Source organism: Tamandua tetradactyla, chromosome 8, assembly GCF_023851605.1.
Source record: "Tamandua tetradactyla isolate mTamTet1 chromosome 8, mTamTet1.pri, whole genome shotgun sequence".
Lineage (NCBI taxonomy): Eukaryota > Metazoa > Chordata > Mammalia > Pilosa > Myrmecophagidae > Tamandua > Tamandua tetradactyla.
The window spans coordinates 31152196-31172729 of NC_135334.1; the positions used below are offsets into that span (position 1 = coordinate 31152196).

The 20534-nt window shown below is 35.5% G+C and overlaps 1 protein-coding gene across 1 annotated transcript in view; it reads left to right on the forward strand.

The window, feature by feature from the left end:
* Window positions 1-20534, forward strand: part of RDX (radixin) — a 149956-nt gene that overhangs the window by 553 nt on the left and 128869 nt on the right. The window lies entirely within an intron of this gene.

Here is a 20534-nt window from a genome sequence, read left to right on the forward strand (position 1 = left end):
GAATAATTGTAAAAGCCCTTATCTTGTGCCTTTGTCTGTTTTGTTACTTTTGAAATCTGTAAGGGCAAATGCCCTAATGCTGATGAGTCAGCCATTAATTGGTTCCAGCCCCAATTTTGCTCCTTTACATTTGTAAATAATTTCTGCTTACACTTGTTACTAAAATAACTCGGACTCTCTCCTCTGCTTACTAATGAAATTGTAATTGTCTCATCTCCCCTTGTTAGAATCCATGAAAACTTCAAACCCCTAGAATTGGCGAGCCAGATTTTTGGGCCGCAAGGCCATCTGCTCTCCTGCTTCATGCCTAACAATAAACTCCTTCTCTCTGAAACCCTGGTGTCTCAGGAATTGGTCATTTGAGCCATTGGGCAGAGAATTCACCACCTTTGCCCAATATCAGAGTTGCGATGGCCATTATGGAGAATGGAAGTTTATCCAATTGGACAAACTTACTCATCTCAGAGGTGCATTCTAGAAAAAGGACTCCTGAATTAAACAGACCAAGCAGGATGCCTCTTTTGATTAGTGTTCAGAGTCTATTAAAAAATTGCAAGACTTTAAAAATAACATATAAATTAGTAAGTTTTATATTTCTATATTTTCTGTGTTTCTGTATTTTTATATCTAACTGATTCATGGCTGAAAAATTTAAATTGAAGCTCTCTATTTGTGTTTGAAATATGTTTCCCTACCTCTGAATGGGATTACCAAACTAATTTATAAAACTGCTTAAAGAGCTCTATTCCATGACTGTATTCCAGTTCCCAGGAAAAACTCTGGGAACTGTCCTGGAACTACTTGTCAAAGAGTGATTGAAAACTATTGCTTTTTTCTTTCTTTGCTTTGTATATACGTTATAGTATACAACAACAGCAGTAACAAAAAGTTGAAAACAGGAACTCTATTCCAATTGGTTTCAATATAAATAAGTGTTTATATGTAAATTAATATTCTTAAAGTTCAAGAATTTAAGGATATAGAATTTCTAATATTACAAATGGAAAAAAAGAGCATTTGTATAACCAAACCCAAATGTTTTAAAAAAATTCAAGCTCACATAACAGATAAACCTTTGACAAATCAGATTAGTTTAATATTGTTAGTTAAATGAAAGCAGCTGTGTCTTCTGAGTTACAATGTTAACTACAGTATAAGAACATTATTTTATTCTACTTGGGTATCTTCTTCCTAAACTTATACAGGTTTATTGACTAAAAAAAAAAAAGCTAACATTAATTCTATCAAATCTTTAAGATGAAGAAAACTGTAAATTTGTGTTTAAACAAAATTTGTGTTATTATTCTGAAAAACTTTATATGAAAAATAATTGTATCTCATAGGATGTCAGTTTGAAGACTTTTTTTCCAACATCTTTTTGGATACATTAACTATGTAAGGTACGCAGGCTGTGTTTCATTATGGAAAAAGAGTAGTTTTGTCCTCAATTAAAATGACTGGTTTTTGCACAATGAGACATAGGGATGTGTAGGATAAAACCCAAATGGATATGGAAAGATGTAGAATATTTTCAGAAAAGGAATTTTATTTCTTGTGTTCACGGTTGGCTAAGATTTGTTAGAGTTATAAGAATTTTTAAGTGTTTTCTTATCAGACAGCATCTTCATGCAAAAGTACAGTTTGGTTCCCTTTCTGTTAAAATGAAAAAGTTTTCTTGGATTATTGGTTTAGTCTTAGTAAGAGGTTATAAAAGGTTTTTCTTAACCATCTGAGTAATCTTCATAAAAGGCAAATATTCTGTATTTTATCAGAATAATCTCCTTTTTATTGACCTTATCATCCTTTATTGTTTAAGAGAACAGGTCTTCTCATGGTTAAAAGAACTGAATTTTGTAACATTCATGTTAATGCCTATTAACTTTAAAAATCTTCTATTGTCACATTGGTTAAATAGGAAAGCAAATGTTATTTCACAGTGACCCATGATCCTATTTAAAAATGTTTTCAAATCTGACAACTTTTTGACATTTTGCCTTCCAAAAATCAAACCCTAAATGATGTCTTCCTGATCTCAATTTGACTTTGGGATTTTCCAGAGGGCCCCTGGAAAATTACAAAGGATTTTTCCTTTACCTTATAAAAAGAGAGGTGCTAGAAATGTTTATTTGAAATTTTATGAGTTAGATGGAAGTGTTGTCAAATTAAAAAGGATTTTCTAACCTACTCTTGGTTAACTTTGTTTGGGTAAAATGTTATTAACATAAACATTTCAGAAATTATGTAAAATTCCTAGAGGTTTGTCAGTGTCCTCACTGTCCATGAGGTGCCCTAATACTGATCATCCTGATGTTAAACAATGGTAATATTATTGGTCATAATTTCAGTTATTCTTAAAATAATGTTTAATGGTCCCTTGTCAGATCGTTAACTTTTGTAAAACAACAATAAGTTAACCATAGCCATTTTAAGTCTTCTGTCATCTACAATCAATTTTTATTCAGATGCTTCCCTGAAAACACTTTGCAATCAGCTATAGGCCAGAGTGTTTTGTCTTCAATAAAACGGACTGTCTCAAAGACCCATGGAAAGGACTATACCAGGTACTCTGGGGCAATATAATAAGTAAGTTGAGACCATACCATTGACTGAGTCAAGACCCCCAGAAATTGTAGTGCAAAGGCTGATGGATTCATGAGATTGCTAACACAAGATTGAATGGAATGGGAACCTGGGACTGAATGAACTGATAAAGAATTATTATAATCTTGTTTAGATTACTGCTGATGTTTTAATGTTCTATTTTCTAGTACTTGCATACATTGGAGATATTCCAGGGTCAGTCCTAGACCATAACTATAAAGCAAATACTGTAATAAAGTGAGTCAGACAAATTTTTTGTTCCCCAGTACATATATAACTTATGTTTACACTATACTGCAGTCTGTTAAGTGTGCAATAGCATTATGTCTTTTAAAAATGTATATGCAGGGTGGTTCAGTGGTAGGATGCGTGCCTTCTGCGTGGGAGACCTGGGTTCGACTCCTGGGCCATGTAACCCCAAATGTACATACTTTAATTTAAAAATACTTTATTGCTAAAAAATGCTCACCATCCTTTGAGCCTTCAGGCAGTCTTGACCTTTTTGCTGGTGGAGGGTCTTGCCTTGATGTTGATGGCTACTGACTGATCAGGGTGGTGGTTGCTGAAGTTTGGAGTGTATGACAATTACTTAAAATAAGACAACAATGAAGTTTGCCACATTCATTGACTCTTCCCTTCACAAAAGATTTCTCTGTGATATGTGATGCTGTTTGATAACGTTTTATCCACAGTAGAACTTCTTTCAAAAATGGAGTCAATCCTCTTAAACTATGTTACTATTTTAACAACTAAGTTTATGTAATATTCTAAATCTTTTCTTGTCATTTCAACAATGTTCACAGAACCTTCACCAGGAGTAGTTTCTATCTCAAGAAACTACTTTCTTTGCTCCTCCATAAGAAGCAACTCCTCATTCAAGTTTTATACTGAGATTGCAGTAATTCAACCACATCTTCAAACTCCACTTCTAATTCTAGTTCTCTTGCCATTTCCACCTCATCTGGAAATACTTCTCCAGTGAAATCTTGAACCCCTGAAAGTCACCCATGAAGGTCGAAGTCTTCCAAACTCCTCTTCATATTGATATTTTGACCTCCTCCTATGAATCACAAATGGTGACTCCTTTCCAGAAGGTTCTAATTTATCTTTCCCAGGTCTGTCAGAGGAATTACTTTCTCTGGTGGCTATATATTTCTTAAATAATAAGACTTGAAAACTGAAACGATTCCTTGGTCCATGGGCTGTAGAATGGATGTTGTATTTAGCAGACATGAAAACAACATTAATGTCATTGTGTATCTCCATCAGAGCTCTTAGGTAACCAGGTGTGTTGTCAATGAGAAACTAATGTTTTGAAAAGAATCTTTTTTTCCTGAGCAGTAGGACTTTAAATATTCAGTAAATCATGTTGTAAACAGATGTATGTGAAGTCATCCAAGCTCTGTTATTCCATTTAGACAGCACAGGCAAAGTAGATTTAGCACCGTTCTTAAGAGTCCTAGCATTCTGGAATCATATATGAGCATTGGGTTTAATTTAAAGCCACCAGCTGAATTAGCTCCTAAAAAGAGAGTGAGCCTATCCTTTGAAGCTTTGAAACCTCTCTAGCTAAGAAAGTCCCTAGATGATATCTTCTTATTGGTCTGGATTAGGCTTTGGTTTAAGGGAATATTGTGGCTAGCTTGATATTCTATCCAGACCACTAAAACTTTCTCCATATAATCAATAATACTGTTAAACTTTTTTATCATTTGTGTGTTCACTGGAGTAGAACTTTTAACTTCCTTCAAGAACTCCTTTGCATTCAGAACCTGGCTAACTGGTGCAAGAAGCCTAGCTTTCAGCCTATCTCTGCTTTTGATTTGTCTTCTTCAGCTAAGCTTAATCATTGCCAGCTTTTCACTTTGAGAAACTTGTGACTCTTCCTTTCACTTGAACACTAAGAGGCCATTGTAGGATTGTGAATTGGTCTAATTTTAATATTGTTGTGTCTCATGGAATAGGGAGGTCAAGGTGAGGGAGAGAGGTGGGGGAATGATCAGTGTGTGGAACAGTCCAGAGCATACACAACACTTACTGATTCAATTTATCATTCTTTATGGGCACAAAAACAATTATAAAAGTAATATCAAATATTACAGATCACCATAAAAGATCTGATAATGATGAAAAAGTTTGAAATATTGTGAGAATGACCAAATGTGACACAGAGTCAAAGTAAACACGTGCTGTTAGAAAAATAGTGCAATAGACTTGCTTGACAGAGGATTGCTAAAAACCTTCAATTTGTGAAAAATGCAATACCTGTGAAGCTCAATAAAGTGAGGTATGTCTGTATACATCAGGTAAACCAGTCAAGTCAGTAACAAGGTGATTAGAGCAGGGGGACCAGAGCCAGAAAGGTGAATGGGAGTGTCAATGCTGAATATGAATCCTGAAGATCAGGGACAGAATCTTTGCAGACCAGGGAGGAGAATGCTTTTCTTGCTTAGAAAGACTGAGAAACAAAGCTGGGCCTTAAGAACTAGACGACTATGTAAAGGAAAACCAGTTGAGTGCATGCTAAAATTGACAATCTGAGGGCTAATCCCAGAGAACAGACTCAGAAACAAGCTCTATGAGAAACCAAAAACCCTTCCTGAGATTCCATCTGAAATCATTTTTTCCAAAGTAGCATCATTCTGGAAATCCAAGGAGCTCAGTTCAGCCTCCCCCTTAACAGCCCAGACAGCTTGGAAGACAGGTGAAATAATTAGCGTGGGGCATGTCATGAACTGTGACAATTCAACCAGATTATAGGTGGTCCTTGGCAGGTTAGGATAAAAAAAAAAATCAAGGTTGTATAAATCTATGCATTTCTATTTGCTTTCTTTATCTTCAATTTTTTTTTAATTCCGAATAAGTTCCAGCTGACCCAAGAGGAACATTTATTTCCCACATGTAAGTCAGAATAAATAATGGAATCCTCCAGAAACATATGGTAACAGTGGAGCCAGGGCATCTGGCAGAGAGAAGTAAGGAAGTAGGATGGGGAAAAGTTCTGAATGGCAGGGCATGCTAATTTCTTCCTTCCTTCCTAGGGATTTTTACCTTATCTTCATGTTTTCCCTTGAAGTCTTTGCTTGCACAGTGGCCTTGGCAGCAAGGTAACAGAGGCTTTGTGTGTTGCTATTGTCAGGGCAGGAGAAAAAAATAAAGGATTGTCTCTATGGAATTGTGGAATTCTTTATTATCCTAAAGAAAAGCATTTGGCTTCTCTAACAGAGGAAATCCTGTCATCTTATCTTCCAACCACTCCTGAAATAAGTAGCATTCATTGCCTTTAATATAAATGAAAACCAGGAGAACAGGAAGGTTAGCTGACCCGTTTATGGGCTCCCATCCAAGGGCAGTGTTAGGTTAAAATCAAGCCCTACAACTGCTCAGGCTATTAAAATGACTGAAACAAAACCCTCTTACCTGATCCCAACCCTGGTTCCTGACTGTCCTTCCCCCCTCCCCACTTTCCAGCGAGCAGGGTCTTGGAGTTTCCAGCCTGGAGTAACCTAGAGGTGAGAAATAGAACCCAGAAATTGATTTTGCTGTGAACTCGGTTCATTTAAGAGCTTTGAGGAAGTCAGGAAAGGTCAATACAATCCCTTTGCCTTGCAGCTCATGCTGGTTTGCTAACAGTACCTGGATAACCATCTAAGGCACACAGCTCTGAAATCGCCCGGAGATTGGGTGATGTTTATTGAATGTCTACTCCTACTTTTTTTTTTTTTTAAAGTGCCTTCCTCCCTTGTGTTAAGATTTTCTAATTGCCTTCCTTAATCTCTTCTGTAGAATCTAAGCAAAAAAGTATGATAGAATTTCAGTATGTTCAGTAACTAATTGTCAATAATTTATAAATCTATTTACTTTGTCTCCTTTTTTCTCCCTCTATTTCTAATGCTTATATTTTTCAAAATAGCTTTCCAAAGTGAATATAGGAACTGAATGGACGCTTTATGTCTTGGTCTTCCTACTTTCAATGCTCTCCTTTGCAGTCTAGTCTTTAATATATTCACATGCACAAACCAAAAGAAGACTTAACTCATTCTTTCATGAACCCACATTGGGAATTTTGAAAATATATAGTTTAATAGATTTAGAGTCTAATTAACAAAACAGTTCCTGTTTCCTAAAAAGAGCAGAACTGGACAATTTTGTGATGAAAAGGCAAAAAGAGATTTCAGCAAAAGAACTTCAAGAAGATAAATGGTGAAAGAAAACCAAAGACAGTGAACTCTTCATCTTTAAAGGATCAAAGCTAGAATAAAATCTCTATGGGAATTTATTCCTGAATGAAATCAGATTCCATTTTTGCTTCAATATTACATAATTTCTTGACATTATCATTAACTCTATTACTAGAGTTAGGTTGGTTTTACCAAATCTGTCTTCCTTTTACTAATAGAAAATTCTCATTTTAATGACATTTAAAAGGGTCCATTGTAAAATCAAAGTATGGGGAAGATAGCTATGCCAGAGGTAAATATAGCTTATTTTATCATTTTTTCTTAAGGCAGTATGGTTTCACACATTTCCTTTACAAATAGTTTGCAATTACAGAAGAACCTTGGAAATTTAGTCAAATGCCTATTTATTAAACAAATGAATTGATGTTTTAGACAAGTAGAGGGAGACTTTTAAGCTTCAGACTTTTGATAAATGGCAGAACCTACGTAATTACTGAGGACTACTCTGACAGGAATTGGCAACGATAAGCAGAACAATGAGGGTCCTTTATCTTAGAGTTCACAGAAGAATGACTTGGCACTTAGCCAGAAGTACAATCAGACTATTTTAGCGTTTATCACACAAATCAGTGGATATTTTTTAGAAGTCGTAGTAAATTAGGTGTGGCTCTTTTCTTTTCTTATTTTAAAGAGGATTTCCTGGCAATCTGTCTAGAAGTTATGATAATGTCTTGCATATTTTCATAAAATCGTACGTTATGCATCTATGATAAGAAACAATGGCGCTTTGTTATCAGCGTTTTATTTTTGGGTATTGCAATAGTACTCTTTTTAATTTTGTTAGGCTACATCAAGGCTGACATTACCTTAGTCCAAATCCCTTGAAATATGCACTTTGTGATGCCCCATCATAAAAAATAAGAAGAACCACATTGCCAGTGCAGCCCTCTGACTTCCATTCATCCAGACAGAGAGAAGAAAGGACAACACTCCCAACCAAGCAGTGCCTAAAACGTACAACTTGAGGGCCCCACACTTATCTTTGAAACCAAATTTCTGAATTTACTAGCAGGCTGAAGTAATTGCCACTGAATTAACACATTTCCATTTTAATTGCCCTATTGTTCACAGTATGTCACAACCAAAATCTAAATTGTTGGTTGTAAAGAGAAAAGAGGCTTCAACACTGAATCTCTTTAAGTTTTATTTGCTATTGAAGCCGATAATAAGAAGCTGAAAACTTGGTTTTTAATATTAATGAGGAAATTTCATTTTTATTCATTGGGAATATTATAATTCTGTTGATAAACTTACAAATAAAATTAAAACACAACTTGCTATTGTATGTATTTGTTGTAATATTTTAAATTATATTGAAGTAATTGCTCAAATTTCAAATAATGTTCAAAATCCAATGTCCTTAAGAATTAAAATCTCTGGGCACAATATGAAAACCTGCAGTTAACATCATACTTAAATGGTAAAGACTGAATGTTTTTTCCTTGGGATTGGAAATGAGTTAAGGATGTCTGTTCTTACTATTTCTATTCAAGATTGTACTGGAACTCCTAGCTTATAAATTAAGGCAAACATAAACAATAAAAGGCATACAGATTAGAAAGGAAGAAGTAAAACTTTTTATTTGCAGATGATATGGTCATCTATAGAAAATCCTATAGGTTCTACAAAAAACTACTAGAGCTAATAATTGAGTTTGGCAATGTTGCAGGATCCAAGATAATATATAAAAATTAATTCTGTTTCCATATACTAGTGATGAACAGTCTGAACTTGAAATTAAAAAGCAATACCATTTACAATAGTTTCAGAAATATAAAATATTCAGGGTTAAATTTGACCAAACATGTACAAGACCTATACATTTAAAATCACAAAACAATGCTGAGAGAAATTAGAGGAGACCTGAATAGATATATAGTATGTTCATGAATTAGAAGACTCAGTATTGCAAAAGTGTCAATTCTTCCCAATTGATTTATAGATTCAATAAAATCCCAATCAAAATCATAGCACTTTTTTTCTCTGTGGAAATCTATAAGCTAATTCTAAAATTTATATTAAATAAAAAGTATTTAGAATAACCAAAATAACTTTTCTTTTTTTGGCATGGGAAGGCACCAGGAATCGAACCCAGGTCTCTGGCATGGCAGGCAAGAACTCTGTCACTGAGCCACCATTGCCGGCCCGCCAAAATAACTTTGAAAAAAAAATAGAGTATATGAATAAAATATATACTACCTGGCTTCAAAATTATTATGAATACACAGTAATCAAAGTAGTAGCATACATATACATATAGATCAATAGAATGGAATAGACAATACAGAGATAGACTCAAATTGGTTTTCCATAAAGGCACCAAAATATTTCAATAATGAAAGGAAAGTCTTTCAAAAAATGGTGCTGGAAAAATTGTATGGCCATATACAAAAAAATTGAACCTCAGCACTTCAAATCATATGCAAAAATTAGCTTGAAATATACTACAAATCTAAATACAGGAATTAAAACTATGATGGCTGTAGAAGAAAACGTGGGGAAAAAACTTAATTACCTTTGGTTTGCTAAAGTGTTTAAATATGTCACAAAAGCAGGAAATAAAGGAAAACATCAATAAATTGGACTTAAAACCCTTTTGCTCTTTAAAAAGATACTCTTAAAGAATAAAAAGATAAAGCACAAACTGGGAGAGAATCTTTGCAAAACTTTTATCTGTCAAAGGGCTTATATCTAGCATATAACAACATATCTTATAAATCAATAGCAAGAAGTCAACCCTATAAAATTGAACAAACTAATTGAACAAACACGTTAACAAAGAAGAGATCTGAATGTAAATAAGCACATGAAAAAACTCAATCACATTAGTTATTAGAGAAATGCAAATTAAAACCATAATAAACTCCATAGCACACCCACTAAAATGGCTAAAATTGAAAAGATTGACAAAAAAAAAAGACTGACAATGAAAATATGAGGTGTTGGTGAGGATATAAACCATTTATTGCCAGTAAGAATATAAAATAGTATGACCACTTTGAAAAACAGTTTGGCAGTTTCTTAAAAAAATACATACATACATATATATGTATGTATGTATATATATAACATATATGTATGTGTGTACATATATAACAATTTGACCCTGCCATTCCACTCTTGGGTATTTACTCAAAAGAAGTGAATGCATATGTCCATACAAAGATTTGTGAACATTCCTGGCAGCTTTATCTGTAGTAGCAAAAAACTAGAAACAAGTGAAATGTCCATCAACAATCAAATCGATAAATGAAGTGTAACATATTCACAAAATGGAATACTATTCAGCAGTAAGAAGGAACAGATGGTTAATGCATTTAATACTATGGATGAATCATCAAATAATTATGCTGAAGTGGAAAAAGCATGTACAAAAGAGAGTACATGCTGAATGATTCCATTTATGTAAAAATTCTCAGAAATGCAAACTAATCTACAGCAACAAAAATAACATCAGTGATTGCCTGAGACGCTGTTGGGGGGAAGGGGTACAAGGAAACTTTGTGGGGTGGTAGATATATTCATTATTTTGATTTGGTGATGGTTTCGTGAGAGTATAGGTCAAAACTCATATTTTGTACTTTAAACATGTATAGTTTATTGTATGGCAATTATAGCTCAATAAAGCTGGGAAAAAACCATAAAATATTCTCTGTTAGTCATTGCTCTTTTAATTCTCCTCTTTTGGACATGAATTATGTAATATTAGTAATCCAAGTTTGCATATGCTGGACCCAACATTTCAAATATGGTTATATTTAGTGTCTAAATGTGGTCTAATAATACTTTATCAGTAAAAGTTATTTTAGAAAATGTGGTACATACAGAAAATCATTAAATACATTAAAAATATATTTTTTAAAATTCAGGAATAACAGCCACTATTTTTATTTTCTCACTTTTTCATGCATATATAAATATATCTAATTTTTAAAGTTAGGACTATACTGCATGTAATGTCATATCTTTTTTTGTTTAATATTACATTATGTGCATTTTACGTGTTATAAATTTATTTAACTTTTCTTGTTTTTGAACATTTAGGCTATGTTCACTATTATATGCAGTGCTGTGTTGAATGTCTTTGTGTGTGTGTGTGTGTGTGTGTGTATTTTAAACCACATCATCATTTTTTTGTATAACCATTTAGAAATCGAGTGTTGGTCAATGGATGTGAGTATATTTAGGACTCGTAACAGATGGTACCAAATTGTTTGGCAGGAATGTTGTACCAACTTATATCCTATGGGGAGTATAAGAAATATCTTGGAGAATCTATCTCACTATTTTCTCTGAAGTATTGAATGTTATGGAGCTTTTAAGTTTTAACACCATTATTTTCCTGATTATTCAAGGAAACAAGGAAGTTCCTTAAAGGAAATTATTATTTTGAAATGACATCCTATTTAAAAGATATGTGTTGGCCTTGCAAAAAAGTAAAAACCAAATATCACTTTTACGAGGCATATAATGTCATATTCATTAACACTGAATTAAATTGCAAGTTGTATATTTCTTTATTAATCTCACAAGCATGTTAATAATTTTTCTTTCCTATTTTTTTTTGTTAATAAACAAATTGCCATAGATAGGCCTTGATTCTGGTATATGAACAAGTAAAATTTTTCAAGATTTTTTTGGCATGGCTTGTGAAATGATAAGTTCATTTTTCTCTTTAGTTTAATGTTTTATAACAGGTTTCAAGTAGAAATTGTCACTGAGTAAGAACTGACAATTGCTTAACTACAAACATTAAGTACAGTTTTTTATACCATGAATTGTTAAAATTGTGATGAGTCACTCTCCAGCCTATCTAGACTCTATCTCAAGTCTAGATAGATTTCCTGTTTTTAAATTTTTGTGTTATATCAGGGACAAAAATAAGCCTCATGTCAATTGCTAGGCCTTTTTCAGTTTTGTGCCTTCTAACAATATGCTAAGTCTTATGAGGCATAATTTGTTGATTGTGACCTCTACCCAAATGATTGCTGTGTCCCTGCTGGTCCAGCACCAATGGTCTAGCCTCAAACAGTGTGATGCTGGAGAGGCCCTGGCCTTCAAGAGAATTCTGGTAGGTCAAAGGTCCTTTAGCCAGGGTTAGATCAGCCCACCATGGGGCATTAAGAAAGACAAATGGTAAAGAAGCATAGACAGCAAGTTATACTACTTGAGGCCAGAGAGTATATAAATACATTATAGATGAGGTCTACAGAAAGCCTGCTCAGGAAGACACTATCCAAAATGTGATTTTTAGGTAAGCAATGTGTATAGTCGTTAGTGATTGCAGTCTTTGATAAAAAATGTGTTGAAATGATGAAAAGTGATTTTGAAATGATAGTTGCAAGTAACTTATCCTTGATGACTTCCATAGTACTTTACAACTGTTTGCTGAATGAACAAATGGTTGTTATTTTGAGTCCACAATAGAAGGGGGAAAATAAAAGAACACCAACAAGGGAGAGAGACCTTGGATTTAAGTGTTACCCTCAGAATAGCCGTGGATGATTTTATGTGTGAAGAATAAAGAAAGGAATGTGAAGATGAATCCTGCGAGTTTCCTTTGAGATGTAAATTTTTTTGCCTTCGTCAACTCAATTCCTATCTTCAGTATTTCTGTTCTCTCTCCCATACAGTCTTATAGAAGGGACTGGGAAGGGTGGAAGTAGAATATTGCCTTCTTTTATGAAGGAAGGCGACCTCAGGTCCCAGTCCTAGGAGTAAATGAGAGATCAAGGAATTGGGTGGACTGGATACAACTTTTACCAAAATGATGAACCGGAGAAAAAAAAAGAACCTCCGAAAGTCTGACCTATTTACATTTATATTCCAAAGAAAAATGTGTGAGTAATGTAACTATCAAGCTTTTCAGGCTCTTCTTGTGTTGTTAGCTATAAAATTCCTCAGAAACACTCAAACAGGGAAGGGAGGGAAAAGATGACGTTTTCAGTTCAAAGTGGGAAAAAAACTCAGGCTGGGGATTGGGGGATGGTCAGAATTGGATCCTCTGGGGGAAAAGGATGAATAAGGGGGCCAGCTGGAAAAGAGGGGATGTCATCCAGAGTTTGATGAACAGGAGAAACTTAGTCACCAAAGGCACTACTAGTTTCAGGATAAGAATAGATGGATGTGCTCTATGGTGGAGAAGGAAAACTCACTAGTTTTTTTCATCAAACATTGACATGCTTTTTTTTTTAATTAAAAAAAAATTACAGGAAAGAAACACAAGCATTCTTAATATATGATCATTCCGTTCTACATATATAATCAGTAATTCACAATATCATCACATAGTTGCATATTCATTATCATGATAATTTCTTAGAACATTTGCATCAATTCAGAAAAAGAAATAAAAAGACAACAGAAAAATAAAACGAAAACAGAAAGAGAAAAAAATTACACATACCATACCCCTTACCCCTCCCTTTCATTGATCACTAGCATTTCAAACTAAATTTATTTTAACATTTGCTCCCCCTATTATTTATTTTTATTCCATATGTTCTACTCATCTGTTGACAAGGTAGATAAAAGGAGCATCAGACACAAGGTTTTCACAATCACACAGTCACATTGTGAAAGCTATATCAGTATACAATCATCATCAAGAAACATGGCTACTGGAACACAGCTCTACATTTTCAGGCAGTTCCCTCCAGCCTCTCCATTACATCTTGAATAACAGGTGATATCTACTTAATGAGTAAGAATAACCTCCAGGATAACCTCTCAACTCTGGAATCTCTTAGCCATCGACACTTTTTTTTTTTTTTTCCTCTTGAAAGTTTCTTTTTTTTTTTTTTTAATTTTTTTATTAATCAAAAAGAAGAAAAGAAATTAACCAACATTTAGAAATCCATTCTACAAATGCGCTCAGTAATTCTTAGTATCATCACATAGATGTATGATCATCATTTCTTAGTACATTTGCATCGATTTAGGAAAAGAACTAGCAAAACAGCAGAAAAAGATATAGAATGTTAATATAGAGAAGAGAATTAAAATAATAATACTAATAATATATATATATATAAAAAGGAAAAAGAAAAAAAACAAAAACAAAAGATACAAACACACAAACAAACAAAAAAAAACCTATAGCTCAGATGCAGCTTCATTCAGTGTTCCAACATAGTTACATTACACTTAGGTATTATTGTGCTGTCCATTTTTGAGTTTTTGTATCTAGTCCTGTTGCATAGTCTGTATCCCTTCAGCTCCAATTACCCATTATCTTACCCTGTTTCTAACTCCTGCTGGTCTCTGTTACCAATGATATATTCCAAGCTGATTCTCAAATGTCGGTTCACATCAGTGGGACCTTACAGTATTTGTCCTTTAGTTTTGGGCTAGACTCACTCAGCATAATGTTCTCTAGGTCCATCCATGTTATTACATGCTTCATAAGTTTAGTCTGTCTTAAAGCTGCATAATATTCCATCGTAGGTATACGCCACAGTTTGTTTAGCCACTCGTCTGTTGATGAACATTTTGGCTGTTTCCATCTCTTTGCAACTGTAGATAATGCTGCTATAAACACTGGTGTGCAAATGTCCGTCTGTGTCTTTGCCCTTAAGTCCCTTGAGTAGATACCTAGCGGTGGTATTGCTGGGTCGTAATCCATTCTGCCATTCTATGTCTTTTGATTGGGAAATTCAGTCCATTAACTTTTAGTATTATTACTGTTTGGATAATATTTTCCTCTACCATTTTGGTTTTTGTATTATATATATCATATCTGATTTTCCTTCTTTCTACACTTTACTCCATACCTCTCTCTTCTGTCTTTTCGTATCTGACTCTAGTGCTCCCTTTAGTATTTCTTGCAGAGCTGGTCTCTTGGTCACAAATTGTCTCAGTGACTTTTTGTCTATAAATGTTTTAATTTCTCCTTCATTTTTGAAGGACAATTTTGCTGGATATAGGAGTCTTGGTTGGCAGTTTTTCTCTTTTAGTAATTTAAATATATCATCCCACTGTCTTCTAGCTTCCATGGTTTCTGCTGAGAAATCTACACATAGTCTTATTGGGTTTCCCTTGTATGTGACAGATTGTTTTTCTCTTGCTGCTTTCAAGATCCTCTCTTTCTCTTTGACCTCTGACATTCTAACTAGTAAGTGTCTTGGAGAATGCCTATTTGGGTCTATTCTCTTTGGGGTGCGCTGCACTTCTTGGATCTGCAAATTTAGGTCTTTCATAAGAGTTGGGAAATTTTCAGTGATAATTTCTTCCATTAGTTTTTCTCCTCCTTTTCCCTTCTCTTCTCCTTCTGGGACACCCACAACACGTATATTTGTGCGCTTCATATTGTCATTCAGTTCCCTGATCCCCTGCTCAAGTTTTTCCATTCTTTTCCCTATAGTTTCTGTTTCTTTTTGGAATTCAGATGTTCCATCCTCCAGTTCACTAATTGTAGCTTCTGTCTCTTTAGATCTACCATTGTAGGTATCCATTGTTTTTTCCATTTTTTCTTCTTTGTCCTTCACTCCCATAAGTTCTGTGATTTGTTTTTTTTTTTTCAGATTTTCTATTTCTTCTTTTTGTTCAGCCCATGTCTTCTTCATGTCCTCCCTCAATTTATTGATTTGGTTTTTGAAGAGTTTTTCCATTTCTGTTCGTATATTCAGCATTAGTTGTCTCAGCTCCTGTATCTCATTTGAACTATTGGTTTATTCCTTTGGCTGGGCCATATCTTCAATTTTCCGAGCGTCATCCATTATTTTCTGCTGGTGTCTGGGCATTTGATCAGATTTCCCTGGGTGTGGGACCCAGCTGGTTGAAAGCTTTTTCTATGAAATCTCTGGGCTCTGTTTTTCTTTTCCTGCTCAGTAGGTGGTGCTCGTGGCGCTCGTCTGTCTGCACGGCAGTCGGCCCGGGAAACCGCGCGTGGAGGCGGGGGTCGCTGGCCGCCGCGGCTTGGGAGAGTGCCGGTCCTAATTGCCCAGCTGGCCCAAAACGCCAAGCGTGACGGGAGGGCCCCGCTATCCAACGTTCCCAGTCAGACCGGGGAGCCACGTGCGTGGAGGGGACCCCAGTCGCCAGCTGCCCCGGCCGGGAAAACGCGCGCCCCTTGGGTATCTCACCGCAGCAGATTCTCCCTGCCCGTTCAGCTGTTCCAGAATGGGGTACCCTGTCTTTTTGGTCTCTGTCGTGACTCCGGGAGCTGTTTCGTATTGTTTCTGTTTCTTTAGTTGCTTTTCTGGAGGAGGAACTAAGACCCGCGCGTCTTACTAAGCCGCCATCTTCTCCGGAAGTCCATTGACACTTTTTGACATGCTTTTTAAGACCATAAAGTTTCCTTTCCCCCAAATATCTTCTTATATATAATTCCATACTGATGCTGGAAATTTCTCATTATTAAATGTCCTGCAGCAGAGCAGCTAGAAGCTTTGGATGATTGCTTAAAGGTAAATGCTGGCCCCATCACTCACCAGCTATGTTAACATCTACATCTGTGTCCTCATATGTAAAATTAAAAAAAAAATAGTACCTTCCTCCTAGGTTGGTTGTGAGGATTAAATTACATGGTACCTATGTAATTTGGAAGACCCTGGCCTAGAGCATGAGGTTACTAAATGCTACCTATTATTATTTTTATTGTTGTTGTTATTACTAATTTAGTGTACAAGTGTATTAGTTAGGGTTCTCTAGAGAAACAGAATCAACAGGGAACACTCACAAATATAAAATTTATAAAAGTGTCTCATGTGACCGCGGGAACACAGAATCCAAAATCCGCAGAGTAGGCTGTGAAGCTGACGATTCCAATGGAGGGTCTGGATGAACTCCACAGGAGAGGCTCACCAGCCGAAATAGGAAGAGCCTGTCTCTTCTGAATCGTTCTTCTAAGGCTTTCAGTGTTGAGATTAAGCATCACTCATTGCAGAAGACACGCCCCTTTGGCTGATTACAAATGGAATCAGCTGTGGATGCAGCTGACATGATCATGATTTAACTCTACGAAATGTCCTCATTGCAACAGGCAAGCCAGCACTTGCCCAACCACCACTTGGCTAAGTTGACACATGAACCTGACCATGACAACAAGTATCTTAGTATTAGGCATAGAATACTCAGACAATCATTGGCTTTGTTAATAAGAGGGTAACTCAGTTAAGAGAAGACAGAGACAGTTGGATTTTCACTGCATCAGACATATCTTAATTGCCACCTCATATCTTTTAGCCTCCCCTCTCTCCAGGACCTCTTGCTTTGTGTTCTGGCCTGGCTACTGCTGCAGTGACAAGTTCTGCCTGCATTCTGACTTCGTGTAGATGCAATGTGACAGTAACTCCCCTCATGCTCATGTCACATACCTACTGACTCTCTTTCTTCAAAGCTTCCCTCATGATACTGAGACATGAGACACCATGGGAACTGATCACAGTCTATGCGCAAACCTGGAATTACAAGGAAGTTCATGTCTGATGGGGTGAACCTTAACTCATAGGAGACGGGAACCAGTAGTTGAATTTCTCCTTCTTTCTCGCCTGGACAGACTGTTCTGAGATGCAGTCATTTACGCTACTCTCTGATGACTGTCCTGTAAAATTGAGTTATCAGTTGAGCTTGACACCAAATGATGAAAGAACCCTGTTATTGGCTCTCCCCCTTCCCTGCCTCAGCCACCCCTCCCCCGTTCACTCACTCCTGTTTCCCTGGCTTTATACTACCTGATAAACAGTAGCACATAACTTTCGTTTCAAGCTCTGTTTTCTGGGAACCCAGATTTAGACATGTATCATATCTACTCTGTACTTAGCACTATGTGTAAGCATATGGCTGCTCATAGCAAAGACTATAATTCCCAGCTTTCCTTATGGCTAGACTTGGTCATGTGACTAAGTCCTGACTCATGAACATGATATAGAATTATATAGCATACAAAGATTATTGAGTAAAAAACTAATAGATATTTGAATCCACAACTATGAAACGATGTAATGTTATTCTACATACATAAATGCTTTTGCATATGTCATAAAAATACATAATGATAGGATTTAACAAATGAAAAGTATGATTGCTGAATCATTATACTGATATTTCTTTTAGTCCCCAGTGTCTTGGAGCAGTTAGAAGTAAAAACCTAAAATTGTGGAATTGTAACCCATACCAACTCTGAAGTCTGTTCTACAACTAATTGCTGCAGTGTGCTTTGAAAATTATTGCTTTTTATATGTATGTTGTTTTTCACAATAAAAAAATGCATAGTGTGTTCTATAAATTATCTATTGTTATGTATGAAAATCAAACATATAGGATTCAGAGTCAGAGCTGTAAAATTTTAGAGCTTGACCAAAGCCTATAGATGGTGTAGTCTAGCTCCCTCATTTAATAGATGAGAAAACTGAGTCAGTGAAAAAAAGTGATTTTCCTAGAATGCTCTTGCACAGTTAGTATTAAGAAGTTATGTTGATGGGATGGCCATTTGGCAATAACACTGGAGAGGGGATTCAATGTTCTTTAATGTTTTGTAGTCCCACAAATCTATAATGTCTGTATTTGTCTCCTTGCTACTAAAGCAAATACTATACAATGGGTTGGCTTAAAAATAGGAATTTATTGGCTCATGGTTTCAGAGGCTAGAAGGCTTGCTTGCCTCCTCCTAGAGTTAGTATCATCTGGCTGACCAGTAACCTTGGAATTCCTTGATTTTTCTATTGCATGGCAACACACATGGCAGCATCTTCTTTCTTTTCCAGATCCCATTAACTTCCAGCTTCTGGCTGCTCCCTTTGACTTTTTTTCTATATCCAATTTCCTCTGCTTATAAGGACTTCAGCCATATTAGATCAAGCCCTGTCTTCATCCAGTTTGGGCACACTTTAACAACATTTTCAAAGCTCTTATTTATAAATGGGCTCATGCCCTTCAGACTAGACATTGGGACCTGAACATGCCTTTTGTGAGGGACATGATTCAATTTCCAACGATGTTTTAAAAGAATCTCTAGTAAAGCTGCAATAGGTGTAACTTTCTCCCTCTTTCAACACTGTTTGCAAGTAAATTATAGAATGACCCACTGACTTTTTCAAGGTCACTTAGTAACTTGTCATAGGAATTGGGAATAAAGCTAAGGCTATAGATTCCCTCATATAGACTCTTTCCACGAGGTTCACTACTCACCTTTGAAATTTTATTACCATTTATCACAAACTAAATTGCTTTGATTATATAAGCAGAGAGGATTAAGTAATAACTTCTACCCTTTGTTGATATGCTCAGATCTGTGAACACACTATTAATTATGTACTTAAGTAATTCTATCTTAGATAAAGAGAGTAAAGGTAAGAATAGACCTGTGATTTTCTGTCTCTTAGATACATTAGCCATCGAGCCTCTATTGATTTGCTGAAATTTTACAGCTTATATCAGCAATTACATTTGTAGGCATACAAAGTAGATAAGATAATTGTATTTACTTTATCATTTTTTACTGAGGGCTATTATATAAGCACTTGTGGCTTATGTACTTAGTTAAATATGCAAGGTAGTGTGAATAGTATGAATTATCATTTATGAAAGAAAATTCACTCCTGTATTTCTTTCAATGTATAGGTTTTAAAAAGCTGTGATTTTTGCATTGTTGTAGGTTTTAAAAAATAGTAAATGAATGTTTTTGATGGAATAACATTTTAGTATATCATGATGCTTCAGTTTAATTTAATAACTAATAATTTGGTAAAAATCTTTGGCTTGAACCAAACTATATTTCCAAAGAAATAATGGGAAATGAAAGTCCTGTTTATTAGGTTATCTATGTTCATCACTTAACAAGAGTTTATTGGGTGTCTCAGTTCCCATTATTTCCTATAAGTTCATATATTTCCAGTTAATGTTCATTTGTTCCTACATTGCCCATAGACACTTCAAATTCAGCATATTCTTAACCTGCCTCATTACCTTGATACCGCAGTTCTTCTTATATACTACCATTTTTATTTATTTTTTTCCATTTATTTTAATGATACCAAGTGGACAGCCTGAAATCATTTTCACTTCTCCTTTTCTCTTACTCCAAATTAAAAAAAAAAAAGAAAAAAAATCCGTGGACTCTATTTCCTCTTCTTCACCCTCACAACCTCCCAATTCAGACCATCATCCTCTCTTGCCTGGGCCTTTATAGCAAAACTGTTTATCTATGGCACCCGTGGTGCTCTCGCCATCCACAGGCACTCTTACAGAACCTCTCTTCCAGGCAAGTCGCATGGCTTCCAGTTCACTTACTAAAATGTAAATCTGATCACATTATTCCCCTTCTTCATACCCCTTATAGAGTTCTATATCCTAAAAGATGACAAATTTGGCTTTTCCCAACTTACCTTTCTGAAGCCTCTAGTTATAAACATCCTTACATCCAAACATGAACTCTCTCTTGCTGCTCAGCCGCCAAAACTGATGGTCTTTTCTCCACCTCTCCTCTTAGGGAACTTTACTCTCTCCTCCTCTGTGAAGATTTCTCTTCCATAGGCAAAGCTGATTTCCCTCCTCCCCGTTTCCCTTGACACTATATGCCTACCTTTACTATAGCTCATATTGTGCAGCATTGTTTGCCTTTCCCATTAGTGAAACTGGAGGGCAAGAACCAAGTCTGACTCAGACTAACGTGGGGCCTGAAACTCAATAAATGTCTGTTCTAGTTCAAAAACTTCTATTTATAAACCATTCTTGCAAAAAAGAATTTCCTTT